The following is a 12153-nucleotide window of genomic DNA, read 5'->3' as shown; positions in this document are numbered from 1 at the left end:
TCTATCACAAGGGAGGTAGTTGTTACCAGCCCTGTCCTATTGAAGGATCAGCTGACTAGTTGACTCTTCCATATTCTATCTCTGTACCAAGGCAGGAAAGAATGTCATCAATTAAGACCCATCAGAAGGTTCTGGGGATCCTCCATCAATATATCTCTTGCTGAGATCACTTGGTTGCCAGTTGCATTGAAAGTAAAGATGGTCAAAATATTTCTATTTTGTTTTTGCCAACAACACATTTAGTAAAGTACACACACTTACTTCTTGAATATCCCTTGGAATTCTACAAATAGACTCACATTTGCACATGTACACCAACACAAGAGAGCATGAACATAAAGGCACAAAGTTTTCTCTGCTCATCCCTGTATATCTCTGGACCAAACACAGCCTCCACTCCAACCTAAGAAGGAAGGCACTAATCAAACTTCAAAGCATACCATTTAGTAAAATTGTTCCAATCTTAAATTTTACTTTGTGACATATATTTGGAGTACCTTTGTACAGAGTAAACTTGCTATAGATGCATGGGTTTATTTCAGGGTACTCTGTTGTATTCCACTGGTATATGTGTCTATTTTTATGACAACACTATATTGATTTTGTTATTATACCTCTGCAGTGCTTGGAAATTAGGTATAGTGACGCTCCAGCTTTATTTTTTTTCCTTGGGATTTCTTTGGTTATTTGGGTTATTTTGTCCTTGCATGTGAATTTTAAGTTTTTTTTTTCTAGTTCTGTGAATATCATTGGTATTTTGATGGGCATTGCACTGATTTTGTAGATTGCTTTCCATTGTATGAACATTTTACAATATTCTGCCCGTACATGAAGTCTTTTCATCTGTTATTGTTGTTGTCAATTTCTATCTTCAGGTTTTAGAGTGTTTCTCACCTCCCTAGGTGTATTTTTCAATTGTTTGCTTATGACTATTGTGAGTGGGGTTATTTTCCTGATTTCTCTTTTATTCTTGGTTTAGTGTAAGAAAGTTACTGATTTTTATGTTGATTTTATATACTGCTACTATGAAGAATGTACAGAATATACAAATCTTTTGGTGAAATGTTTAGGAATTTATTTTTTATATTTTTATTTTATTTATTTTTTAAAGCATGTCATTTACAAACAGGAACTATTTCCATTCTAACCTTATTTCTTTCCTTCTACTAATTTTGTGTTTAGTTTGTTATTGTTTTCCTAAGCCTTTGTGAAATAGGTTATTTGATATCTTTTTTTGTTAATGTAGTTGCTCAAAGCTACAAACTTCCCTCTTAAAACTGCCTAAGCTATCTCTCAAAAGTTCTAGTTTACTATGCTTCCATTTTCATTTTATTCTAGTAATATTTTAATTTATTCCTAATTTCTTCAATGACACACGGTTCTTTCCAAAATATATTTCAATTGAATGTGAATAGTTTCCATAGTTTTTCTTTGTGATTCATTCTGTTGTGTGTAGTGACCTTCTGTCTTCTGATCAACTTTGGCTTAAAGTTTATATTGCCAAGATACTAGGATAGCTACTCCTGCTTGCTTTCAGTTTCCATTTGCTTTGAATATTATTTTCTATGCTTTCATTTTCCATCTGTGTCTCAGCCAATGAAATGAATTTCTAACAAATGGTTGGGTCTTTTTTCTTTAATCCAATCTATTAATTGGAGAATTAAAACTAATTGTGTTTATGGTTATGGGAAGGTATGTCATTCTTCCTAATTTTTCAGCTGGGTGTTTTGAATAACCTATGTTCCTTCCTTCTTTTTTTGGGGGGGGGTCTGATTGTGGGGCCTGAACTCTGGGCCTGGGCACTGTCCCTCAACTCTTCAGCTCAAGGCTAGCGCTCTACCACCTAAGCCTCAGCGCCACTTCCAGCTTTTTTTCTTTTTGCTTATGCGGTGCTGAGGAATCGAACCCAGGGCCTCATGCATGCAAGGCAAGCACTCTACCACTGAGCCACTTCCCAGCCCCTATGTTCCTTTCTTCTGTGTGTATCACTCTTAGAGGTTTGATTACTTATTTTCTTATCCACTCTTCTTATTAGATTTATTCTTTTCCTTGCTCACATTTGTGTTTGTCTAGCCACTGGAAGAAGTATTTTTTTAAGTATATTCTGTAAAGCTTGCTTAGAAGTTATGAAGTCCTTGGGAAGATTTTCTTCACCTTTGATAACAGAGGATAATTTTGCTGGATATAAATGAAGTTTGTCAATTGTTTCCTTTCAGGGCTTGAAATACATCACTCACTCTATGCCTCTAGTAATTGCTGAGAAATGTACTGTTATTCTGATGTGTTTGCTTTTATACATAACTTATTCTCTCCTAGAGGTTTTCATATTCATTCTTTGTTCTGTACTTTTAGCAAATTATAATATCATGTGGAGAGCATTTTCTCACTTATGTCTATTTGGGTGCTTAAATGCCTCTTGTATCTGGATATCCATATTTTTCCTAAGATTTGGGAAATTTTCTGTTATGTTGCTGAATAGGTTTTGCCATTAGTTACCTACTTCTGTTTTCTGATTATGGTTTGATATTTGTCCAATAATCTTGTATGATCTATTCATAATTTATCACTGTGCAAATGTGATAATTCATTGACTTTTCATATATGCCTTCTATTCCTGCTTCTACTCGATCTAGTCTATTGGTGAGAGTTTTTGCTAGTTTATTAGATGGACTGAACTTTTCACTTCCAAAATTTGCTTGATTCCTTGTCAGGGTCTCTATCACTTTGTTGTTTTTGTTTGTTTGTTTGTTTGTTTGTTTTTGTCAGTCATAGGCTTACACTCTGGGCTGGCACTGTCCCTCAGCTATTCAGCTCAAGGCTAGTGCTCTACCACTTGAGCCACAGCACCACTTCCGGCCTTCCTATTTATGTGGTGCAGAGGAATCGAACCCTGGGGCCTCATGCATGCAAGGCAAACACTCTACCACTGAGCCACCTTCTCAGTCTCACTTTGTTCTTTTATATCCTATATTTGCTGCCTTCACTCAGATGCTTATTTGTATCAGCTGTCAATCTTCTGAATTAATTGTCCAGCATTTCATCCACTTTGACATAGTTGGACTCAGTTTCTAAAGGGTTATGAACTTTTGGAAGAATTATTGCTTTCTTTATATTTCTTTTGTTCTTATGTAAATATTTGAACATTTATTTGGGTAAATATCTTTTCCATTTTTTGTGAGGATCTTCTAATTGAGCAGTCTTCTCTTGAGGCCACAACTCCCAGTACTTTTTAGAGAGGAGAAAAACAAATCACAATAACATATGCCCACAGAAATAGTTACCTAAAAATCCATTTAAAACAATTTTATCACCAATAAGAGTAGAAAAGAAATGGGCAAAAATATAGTAAACTCAAAAATTAGCAAATTTATAACTAATAATAAAAACGAAAAAGAAGCAAGGAAAGGAAAAAAGAAAATTTAAAAAGGAGGAAGGAAAATGGGAGGGGGGGAGAGCAAGAAATAAAATCCAGCTAAAGAACTGAAAGTAAGTAATCAAAAATGGAGAAAAATAAGAGAATTAAAGAAACAGAAAAAGGGAAAAGTACCTGCCAGCTGAGATACTTGGATTGTAGAAGCTTCTTTCTGGAGCCTCTAATACTGGAATCTTATGGGGGTAGGAAGAGTAGGCCACAGCAAAACTCTTATAATTCCTCTTAGCTCTCAACAACAGGTTGATGCTCTTTTGGAATGCCTTGTGTTTTCCAATTCGCTGATTAAAGTTACTTTCTTTACACAGAGCTCTATTCTCTCCAGATACATACATTTTTCTCTATGCCTTCAAAGCTGCTGCTACACCCCAACAAACTTTAGGGACATATGAGGATAGGCAAGCCTTCACTGACTCCACAGTCCCTCAGTCTGCACCCCTGGGGGCATGGCAAATATCCAAGCCCCAACATGTATCCAAATAGAGAAGGCGGCCTTGGGAACTTAGTCCTAACTCTCTCAGTCCTGCTACATTGGCACTCACAGTTAACTCAGTCCAGTCCCTGCAGTTAACCACAAGACTGATCTCATTCCTTAGCACAGAGTGGGAGGCCAGATAAGGCCATTAACCACCAGAGTTACATTCCTTAGATGTCTCAGCAGGTTTTGTTTGGACTGTCTTTGTCCCCAAGACAACCACTTAGACCATCTTTTACACAGTCATTGTGGCAAGGTCTTCCCTGGCATCCTCAATTGTGACTGTTTCATATTTTCTGATCCTTGGAATAGTTCAATCCTTAAAAGTAGGTCCCTCTTCAAGATGGCACCTGGCTATAGTGCTCTGATTTATGTGGAGCAAGTGGCACCGTGAATTTATTCTCCACTAGATGCCATGAACATCAGGCCTCACCATTACAAAGCACAAGATGTAAGGCCTGAGAGAACCATGGGTTCCTCTTACAGCAAGGGGTACCAGACTGTTGCCTCCACAGCAACCTCAACTTCCAGACTTACCATATGGCTTCCTCTCCCTGCAGCCAGGAGCCCAGGATTAAGTGTGAACTGCTTGCTACTTGTCCTTGAGTCAGTGACTCTGTCACACAAAGGATACTTTTTATTCCACAATCTTATCCCCAAAGAACGCACCATTGGATTATGTGGTTCAGTGTCTTCCAACATGAGGTTTTGGTTTCCTTTGTCTTCCCTTTTCTCAAGATTAGGAAAATATTCTATTTGGAGAGTCTTGCAATCTGACAACTGGGGGTGGGAGGGGCCTAGGGAGGAGAGGAGGACATCCAGTTGCCAAAGTCAGAAGAATCTATGTGTTTTCTTATTAAATTACCATTTCCCCTACCCATTGCCTACAGAGCCAGTTTCTATTCCCACTCCTAAATTCTCCTCATAGTGCTAAAGGTATCCAAATCAGTCCTTCACTTTCACCATAATTATAGAAGCTCTCCATCAGCACTTTGCCAGGCCACTCCAGGGGTTGGGTTACTAGCTCAGTGCCAGTAACTTTGACATGATCACAGAAAATAAACATCATTATCACAGCAACTGCAGTGAGGCCGTGCTTCCAAGATACCTTTCTCACTTGGGGCAGTGTGCCCATGCACAGAACATAGGCTAATAGTAGCATCTGCTGTCTGGAATATTAATCTCCCTGGGGCCTGAAATCTGCTAGTAGGTTTTGTTTCAATTTCATACACAGGAGACAAGAGTTCCCAAAGTATACTAGACCCTAATTTTTAATTCTACTGTACAAAGCTAAAGAATAGCTAAAGATAAAAACAGTGTGATTGGAAGTGGCGCTGTGGCTCAAGTGGTAGAGCTGAAGAGCTGAGGGACAGTGTTCAGGCCCAGAGTTCAAGCCCCACGATGGACAAAACAAAAAAACAAACAAACAAAAAAAAAACAAAGAAAAAAACCCAGTGTGATTAAAAGTCAAGTCTAGGATCAAGAATAAATCGCTAAATGTAGATTTCATCTCTCAACTTTTTCCTTAGTGTGGAAGAAGTAATAGATGTGTGTGTGTGTGTGTGTGTGAGAGAGAGAGAGAGAGAGAGAGAGAGAGAGAGAGAGAGAGAGAGAGAGAGAGAGAGAGAGAGAGATGCTGAAAATCAAATCCAGGGCTTGCACATGCTAGGCAAGTGCTCTACCATTGAGTTACATCCTCAAGATCATGAAGAGCCAGTGTGAAAAATGAATCCTTAATGGCTGTGTGTAATATAACAAAATCTGTAGTTTATTGAGTGAATAAATGAATAAATAAATCTCTCAAAGTATGTTATTGTTGGATAGAATAAAACTCACATAATCTACCCATAGCAAATCATAATAAAGGAAAAAGCACCAGATGTTCTAATCTCTAGTTTCTACAAATACCATTAAGGCAAAATCATTAAAAATGTTTTTCAGGGTTGTTATCAGATGGAGACTGATTGCAGCCATTACAGCCATGTGAGCAGATTCTCTTTTTTTCTATGGAGGTTTGAAATCAGAGGCTCATGCCTGCTAAGGTGGTATTTTTTGTCACACCTCCTGCCTAGCTTTATGAGGGTCATTTGGAGATAGAGTCTCAAGACTTTTCTGCCTAGTCAAGCTTTGAACTGATGTCCTTCAGATTTTGGCCTCCTATGTAGCTAGTATTACAGGCATAAGCTACCAGCACATAGCTCTGAGCAGCTTTTCTAAACTAAACACCTCTGATTCCTGCTGAGGTAATGGGTGATGGTCCTACTTTCCCACCTCTAGCCCCCTTAGAATTTCTTATATCCTAGCTAGTAGCACTAACTCCTTTGGTGACACTAGCCCCATTTCCAACACCTGCCATCCAATGAGAACTCATCCTTTATCCATTCAGATGGCTGTAGAGGTTCTTTTCCCAACCTAGCAGTAGCTATGGCACCTGCTTCACCCCCTCATCTTCATCATTATTTTCTTGTTGATTACTTATTGTGATTCCATTAAAGGCGAAGGAACAGAAAACACACTGGGTGGTATACCTACCTCTTGTCTCTCCAGCTCTCATGACTGGAATTGTTACAGATAAACAAATGATCATGACAGCATCTTACTTCCTGTACCTGTGTATTTGGGGGCATGGAAGTAAGCTTTGGGAACTAGACGAGGAGCAGCAATCCAGGACACTCCCTGCCAGCACTGCCCAGAAAGGACTTAGATATACCCTCTACTGCCAACCCAGATCTCAGATCTCCTATGGACTAACCCCAAGTCCCAGGAATTCACACATCCTATCTTATTACCACTAACTAAATTTAGTGCATTCTCTTTCCTCACATATAGTAGATTTTCTTCTAGCTAGTATATCTATCCAGACCCTCTTTACTGCTACTCCTTTAAGACACATTTAGCTGATTCCCCCTGCAGCATTTTATTCACTGATCCAGGCTAAGTATAGTTATCCTTTAATATCTGTGGAAAAACTAACTCCAGAATTTTTCTGTGCATATCAAGGTCTGAGGATAGTTATTTTTCTTGATACCTGGAGACTTCTTAGTGAAGACTGCTGATGCCCTCTGCTCTGTCATCTCTAATTTATCTGTCCCTATTCTACACTCTCCATAGCACTGGATACCCCTAACCCATCCATCTCTTTGCAAAACCAAACCTCAGCTCCCCTTAGATACTGAAATCTATAGCATAAAAGCCTCTTATACTTAAAAAAGTAATTTGTATATAACCTATATACATACTTCTACTGGTTATCTTAACTCATCTCCAGGTGACGAATAGTAACTAACACAATATAAATACTTGATATGCTGCATTGTTTAGGAACAAAGGCAAGAAAGGAGCCTGGTGTTTCCTGGATATGCACCAATTTCTCCAAATATTCTCATCTGGAGTTGGCTGAATTTGCAGAGATGGAACCCACAGATGTGGAACCCATGGACACAGAACCAGCAGACATGGACGTGAGCTCTGAGACCACCTAGTTCAGTTCTACATGTAAAGGTAAAGCAGGTGGATTCCAAAGTAAAGAATACATTTTTAATATGCCCAAACATTTGTAGGCAGGGAGATTAATTCATATAAAGCCTGTCAAACTCCAGGAATAGTTGAAAAGATCCAACTAGAAAAACAGAATCAACTTCAACTAATTTAAGCAGAATTTTATGCTGGGAACTGGAACATAGATGGGTGATGGAGGATCTGAGAGGCTGAATTGGGAGAGTGAAAGGAAGACACTGCCAGAGGGCCAGGAGGTGAGGGGACCCCACAGCTGCTCAGACACAGTTGTGCCAGAGATACCACCGGGGAGAAGGGGCCCCACCTGCTTCTCCCTTCCTCACCTGCAAGCAACTCCAGGAGTCAAGTTCAGGGTAGGTGTCTGGGGTGATATGTAGCTGGCAATGGAGCGCAGAGGAGGTTGGGTAGGGATGGAAAGGAGACAGAGGCCAAAAAGGAATCAAAGTACTTGCAATACAAACTCCAGAAACTCCCTGAGCATTTGATCTGGGCTTCTCCCCAGTTTCTGAAATCCCTGAGAGCAGTGAAACTTTAGATAATGCATCTCCACAGTCCCTCTGGACATGGTCTTAGAACTCCAGACTGGTTAATGATTCCTAAATATATCCAAAACTTAAAGAAAATTGAAGAAAACAGAGTAGGTCTGGGGCTTAAGGGATAGAGCAGTTGCCTAGCAAACTTAGGCTCTGAGTTCACGCCCCAGTACAGACAAAAAAAACCCCACTAAAATCAAAGAAAGTGATATTTCTTGACCTCCTTCATTTCTAAATTAGAACACATCCCTGCTGACCTACTGTGCTGTAGATATAACCCATCCTTCTGACATTTCTCCTAATTGAGCTTCACAGGCTGTTTTTCTGATCTTTAAATTACGCTTATACTTCTTTATGCTAAAGAATATCAAGTTATTTTAGAAAGAAAACAAATATTTTCCATAGGCAGCCCGAGTGTCTATTGATAGATGAATGAATAAACAAAGCACAATATACACAAGAAAGGGAATATTTGCCTGTAAAAGGAATGAAATTCTGGAGCATACTAAGATGCATGGGTCTTAAGGAACTGATGCTAGTTGAATATGGCCAGTCACCACAGGACAAATGCAGTATGACATAAAGGAGACACACAGACTAGTCAAATTCTAGATAGCAAGTAAAATGAGGACTGCCTGTGGCTTAAGGGGAGACAAAATGGGAAGGTAAGAGTTTATTGGGGCAGAGTTTCCATTTGGGAAGGTGAAAAAGTTCTAGAAAATGATGATGCTGTACATAAGAAAATTAGCATAAAACCTGTGAATGGTTATATAATGATATGAAGGCAGTTACTGCTCCCAAAGAAAATATTTTGTGTGTGTGTGCTGTTACTGGGGCTTGAACTCAAGGCCCAAATGCTGTCCCTCAGCTTTTTCACTCGAGGCTGACTACCATTTGAACCATGGTCCCACTTCCTGCTCTTTGGTGGTTAATTAGAGATAATAGTCTCAAGGAATTGTCTGCCTGAACTGGCTTTTGAAACAGAATTCTCAGATCTCAGCCTCCTGGGTAGCTAAGATTGAAGTTATGAGCTACTTGCATCTAAGTTGCTGGTGGCTCACACCTGAAATCCTAGATACTGAGGAGGCTGAGATCAAAGTTTAGTCAACCTGGGCAAAAACGTCCATGAGATTTTATCTCCAAAATAACCAACCAAAACAGAGCTGGAGATGTGGCTTAAGTGGTAGAGTGCCAGCTAAGCAAGTGAGAGTCCTTGGGTTCAAACCCAGGTGCCACTATGGAGGGAAAGGGAGAAGGGGAAAAAGGGGGGTCCAATTTTATGTAGATTTTAAAATAAAAAAATATTTAAATTTCTTCCTGAAGACTGGACATTTAGGCCATTTTAAAGCAACTTTGGTAAGTGCATTATGAGTCATAAAACAATATCACCTTTCAATCGGTTGGGTCTTTTGAAATCAGGTAGCTGCCCTGAATCCTTGATCCATGTGGTCCCAGAGGATGACTGAGTGAGCGAGTAGGCTCACCCAGAGTGATCAGAGAAGACCATCAGCACTTTAGTTATCCGAGAAAGTTATATCCTCCCCTGCCTAATAACGCAGGCAGAGGATGGCACCAGATCCACTTCCTCTCTCAGAGGTACTCCAGTGGGCAGATGTGAGGCATGGGCGTGCTGAGTGGTGGGACCAGCACCTGCCCACTGAAGAATGGTTGCCCAGATACAGCCATTTCTCCCACCCATGTCTCTAGTTCCAACAGTCTGCCTTTATGACATCAGATCCTCAGAGGTACCACTGACTCTCAAGTAAACAAGAGGTTTCCAGCAAGGTAAAGACACCCCTGAGCACCAGTTAGCTTCTATGTTCTATACACATCCAATGAAAGAAGGGACACAGGACCTGGAATCAGGAACACGGTTTAAAGGATGGTGCTCTACTACTAGAGCCACACCTCCACTGTCTGCCTTTTACCTCATTAACTCGAGATATGTGTCTCATAGACTTTCTTGCTCAGATTGGCTTTAATGGTGATCCTTAGGGCTCAGCTTTCTGAGTAGCTAGAATTAAAGGCATGAGACACTGGTGCCCAGATGTCAATTTCTTTATTGCCTTTGACACCTCTTAATGAGAACTCTGGACAATCACTCCACCATCACAGTAGAAATATCTCTCCCCTGGCATGAATGGAGGTTCCCACTGCCCCTCACTTACTCTGCACCAGAATCAAGGCTACAGATTGCCTACCAAGATGGTACCAACCAATCCTGTTGTCTGAGCAGGGCAAGGTGCCCACCCCTCAAAGATCCATAAACCTTCCTTTCACTCCCAACCATAGTGGGGAGAGGGATAAGGGAGTGAGTGTGGTTATACCTGCTTCTGAACACACTTGGCCTTTTCCTCTGCTTCAGACAAGAGATCCTTAGCCTGCGCTACTCAGCTATAACAATACCACCGAGTGGGGAAACCTATAAACAACAGAAATTTATTTGGCTCATTGTTTTAGAGGTTGAGAAGACCAAGATGGTGAGACCACATATGGTAAGGAGCTTCTTGCTTTACCAAGACTTAGAGAAGGCATTTCACAGAAGCCAAAAGCAAGAGGAGGCTAACTTCAATTTTATAACAAATCCACTCTTACGATGAGGACAGTCCATTCTTGAAGACAAAGCCCTCCTGACCTAATCAACTCCTAATCAATAAAGTCTCCCCTACCAAGACTGTTTCACTGAGGATTAAGTATTTTAAACACACACACACACACACACACACACACACACACACACACAAGAACTTTGGGGAACATATTGAGGCCATAGCAGGGTCTAAATATGAAAATAAATGCCATACTCAACCCAGGTGATTATAGGTGGAATTAAACCAGAGAAAGTACAGTCCTCATTCAAAGAAAATCAACTAGGGACGGTACAGGACCTTAAGTCAGCAATTGTAGGAGTCATTGTACATCCTTAGGTCCTAGGGACAGGAGAGATGTTTGGAATGAATCTACAGTCTTCCCTGAAAGAGGTACAACTCACCTACAGTAACCTAGCAGGAAAGTCCTCACTCCTCCTGCATACCAGTCTCTTCTGGCTCCTCACATTCCTAAACCCTATGTCCAAAGTAGGAAACACAAACAGAGACAACCAGGAATCTCACTGCAGAAATCCCCCTCCCCAAGCATTCAGGGGTTAGGCGTTCCCCAATTATCTCACTATATGACTATTTTAAATAACTTAGATCTTTGACTTAGTCATAGTCCATTATGCATGAGGCACATCTGGGGGTGACTTCATTATAAATTCAAGGACTAAGAAAGCATTCTGTCTACTCTAAGACTCTCTAAGTTTTTTACTATGGTTTACCAGTCACTACTTATTGTTTCATCCTTTTGACTGAAAATGTTAATCACTACTAGAGTACAAATAACTTTAGGCAAATTATCAACAGAGAAAGAACGAGAGTACCCAACGTCCGGAGTACAGAATGATACTGACCTGTTGGCACCAACTGAATTGATTTATTTTTTATTTTTAGCATATGACTTGGAGCAAAATTACACATAGAATATACTGTATACCACAGAAACCCTAGGAACACTTCGTTGCTTTTCTTTTCTTCTCCCTCCTCTTCTCCCTCCTCTTCCTCCTCCTCCTTTTTTTTCTTTCTTGTGCTAATACTGGGGTTTAAACTCAAGGCCTGGAGTTTTTGGTTAGCTTTTTGCTCGAAGATGGCACTCTATCAGTTGAGCCACAGCTCCGTTTCCAGATTTTGCTGGTTAATTAGAGATTTGTCCCTCAGCTTTTGCTGTCCAGGCTGATTTCAAGCCACAATTCTCAGATCTCAGCCTCCTGTGTAGCTAAGAATAGAGTATGAGGTACTGACACCTGGCAGCTGCTCTCTTCTTGAGGGCATTGTTGATATGGTTCCTCTTCCTTGTCCATCATGAAATATTCGCATACAGCACTTCACAGCAGAAACCAGGTTAATGAGTTAATGCTATGATTTGGGTATTTGTTGTCTCCCAGGAGTCATGTAATGAAGGATGGGTCTGAGGCTAATAGTGCTATTTGGATATGCTATTCCTCCTGGGAGGAAGTTAGGCCATTGAGAAGTGTGCCTTTGAAAGGGATATTTGGACCCTGATCCTGAGTTGTTTCCTGTCAAAGGACAGAAAGATGAGTAACACAGCAAGAGAAAAGAGTAACAAATTCATTTGATCATAGTTTGATGTGCCACAGGAAC

At 40.3% G+C, this 12153-nt stretch overlaps 1 long non-coding RNA gene across 1 annotated transcript in view; it reads right to left on the bottom strand.

Moving 5' to 3' along the window:
* LOC138804180 (uncharacterized) overlaps positions 1–9563 on the bottom strand; it is a 58103-nt gene extending 48540 nt beyond the window's left edge. The window contains exon 1 of the long non-coding RNA XR_011365195.1: positions 9344–9563. This is a non-coding gene — a long non-coding RNA (uncharacterized lncRNA). The remainder of the gene's footprint in view (positions 1–9343) is intronic.
* Between the last annotated feature and the right edge of the window lie 2590 nt (positions 9564–12153).

This window comes from Dipodomys merriami, unplaced genomic scaffold, assembly GCF_024711535.1.
Source record: "Dipodomys merriami isolate MVZ:Mamm:240054 unplaced genomic scaffold, mDipMer1.0.p SCAF_36, whole genome shotgun sequence".
In the NCBI taxonomy this organism is placed as follows: domain Eukaryota; kingdom Metazoa; phylum Chordata; class Mammalia; order Rodentia; family Heteromyidae; genus Dipodomys; species Dipodomys merriami.
The sequence above is the reverse complement of the archived record's forward strand: the minus strand, read 5'-3'. Positions and strand labels throughout refer to the sequence as shown.